Raw genomic sequence first — 2,748 nt, forward strand, 5'->3', positions numbered from 1 at the left:
ATATTATCAAAATATTTTATTTTACAAAAGCAACCAGTAGATTATATATTTAATCTCTTATAAACACGCTAGAAAATAAAAATTGACAGTATGATCAATAACCATTAATTGAGCAGTTCCTATGTGCCAGGCACTGTGCTCATTGGTAAAATGAAGGAATTGGATTAGGGGACCTTGGATTTCCCTTCCACCTCTAAATCTATGTTCCTTTGATTATAAAATATCATTAAAGCACTCATAGGAAATAGTTTTGACTGTTTTTATTGGTATGTTTTCAATATTATGTATATGCAAATATGAGGTTTTGTTTATTGAAATTGAAATAATGGATTCAGTAAAAATATATATATAATTCTTTTATTCTCTGATTGCTACTTGAAAAATCAAAACTTCAAGAGACTTGAAAAAGTGATTGGTAAATAATTGTAAAGCATTTACTTTATTTCTCTCTGCAATGTTTTCCCCATTCGTCAAAATAAGGTAAGAATGCAAATGTTATTTTCACTTATGAGATATGAGGATAATTATTTATTAAAGACTTGGAGAACCTTTCATTAAATTACCATCTTCCTATGTGGCCCTTTGCACTCAACATAGGTGCTGATGAAAGCTATCTCTCATTCCCTTTACCCTCAAGTTAGCGTCACCAAGTACTATTATTTGCAAAATATGAACATGTGCCATACTTAAAATTTAAATTCCACCTACTTTATTGAAGAGAGACCAATGCATTTTTATCATAGATGCAATTTCCAAGAGGCTCAGATTTAATATATAGGATTATATATATGACTGTCAGATTTCATTTTGCTCCAAACAGCAACTGAAACTACTTTACACATGTTAAAACTATTTTACCACAGTAGGAGGAGATGACCCCATAGATTAGCTCAGGCTCTTATCACAGTCAATGTACACAATACATTCTGCACCATTGAGAAGAATCCTCTCATAAAAAAGGTTGGCGGGGGGGGGGGGGGAGGAGAATCTCTGTCGTTATAAATTACAAACACACACACATAAAACTTCAGGATTATGGCAAATAAAAGTTAGGAGGGTCAACAGTAGTACAAAAGTAAATTCAAGATGACTGGCCTTATTCAAATGATGAATGAGAGGTGGTACAGTGGATAGAGTATCAGGTCTGAGATTGAGAAGATCTACATTCAAATCCAGTCTCTCAGATAATTACAACTAGCTGTATGATGCTGGGCAAGCTACTTAACCCTTTCAGTCTTTGTTTCTTCATTTGTACAATGTTGATTATAATAACTCCTACTGTACAGGGTTGTTGTAATGATCAAATAAGGCAATATATATGAAGTACTTTGCAAAACTGAAAACACTTATAAATGATAGCTATTGCTGTTATCTAACATCATATTCCATTATAGTCATAGCTCTCAGTTTATTCAACTATTCTACAAATGATGGTCACTTACTTCCTTTGTAATTCTTTGCTACTACAATAAGTACACATTTTTTTCCTAGGGATGAGTTTTGTTACTGTTATTGTTGTTTTTGTATGCATTACCCATCACACCACATTTTCCCTCTGGAGGCTTGTTGTGTTGTACATCAACACTAAAGCTATTGCCTTTTTCCAACCAAGTTTGATCATAAGTTACCTAAGGGTTAAAGGAAGCAAACTAAGTGGGTACTTTTCAATTAAAGAATGACTGAGAAAATTATTGCATATGAATGAAACTGAACATATTTATGTCATGAGAAATGATGAAAAGGACAATTTCAGAGAAACCAAAGACTTATATAAACTAATTGAGAGGGAAGTGAGTAAAACAAGAGAACAAGTGCTGCAATAAAACTAAGATTGTAAAGACAACTTTGAAATACTTAAGAACTATGATCGATGTAATGGCCAACCATGATTCCAGGGAGCTGATGATGAATAATGCTACCCACCTCCTAGCAGAAAGCTGATGAGCCCAAGATGATGAATGAGGCACAAATTTTTGGATATAGCCAATGCACAAATTGGCTTTGATTGACATATTTCTAATTTTATATTGACCTGTTGTTTTTATATCACTCAAATTTCTCCCTGTTATGTATCAACCTCCTCCAAGAGACTCACTCTTTCTATTTTACAAAAATCATTTTCTTAGGGATAAGAGGAGGGGAAGATAGAAGGGAAGGCAGATTGGGGAGGAGCTAGTCAGAAGCAAACACTTTTGAAAAAGGACAAGGTGAAAGGAGAAAATAGAATAAATGTAGGGGGTGGGATAGGATGGAGGCAAATAGAGTCTTTCACAACATGACTATTATGGAAGTATTTTGCATAATGACACATGTATAACCTATATTGAATTGGCTGCCTTCTCAATTAGGGTGGGTGGGAAAAGTTAGAAGGGTGAGAATTTGGAACTCAAAGTTTTAAAAACAAATGTTAAAATTTGTTTTTACATGCAACTGTGAAATAAGATATACAGGCAATGGGGTATAGAAATCTATCTTGCCCTACAAGAAAGTAAGGGTAAAGAGGATGGGAGTGGCGGGGGGGGGGGGGGAATAGAAGAGAGGGCAGACTGGGGAAAGGGATAATCAGAAAAAAATATGTAAAAATAAAAATCCTTTTCTTTCACTCATCTGTCCTTTTCATAATCACCCCTCACCCTTCATTGAGCATTTAAAAAATAAAATCCTCAATACACAGATGCATAGCCTGGAAAGACAAATTCCCAACCTGGCAATGTCTGAAAATGTAGGTCTTTTATTCCATTTGAAATT

The sequence above is a fragment of the Trichosurus vulpecula genome, chromosome 6 (assembly GCF_011100635.1).
Source record: "Trichosurus vulpecula isolate mTriVul1 chromosome 6, mTriVul1.pri, whole genome shotgun sequence".
Lineage (NCBI taxonomy): Eukaryota > Metazoa > Chordata > Mammalia > Diprotodontia > Phalangeridae > Trichosurus > Trichosurus vulpecula.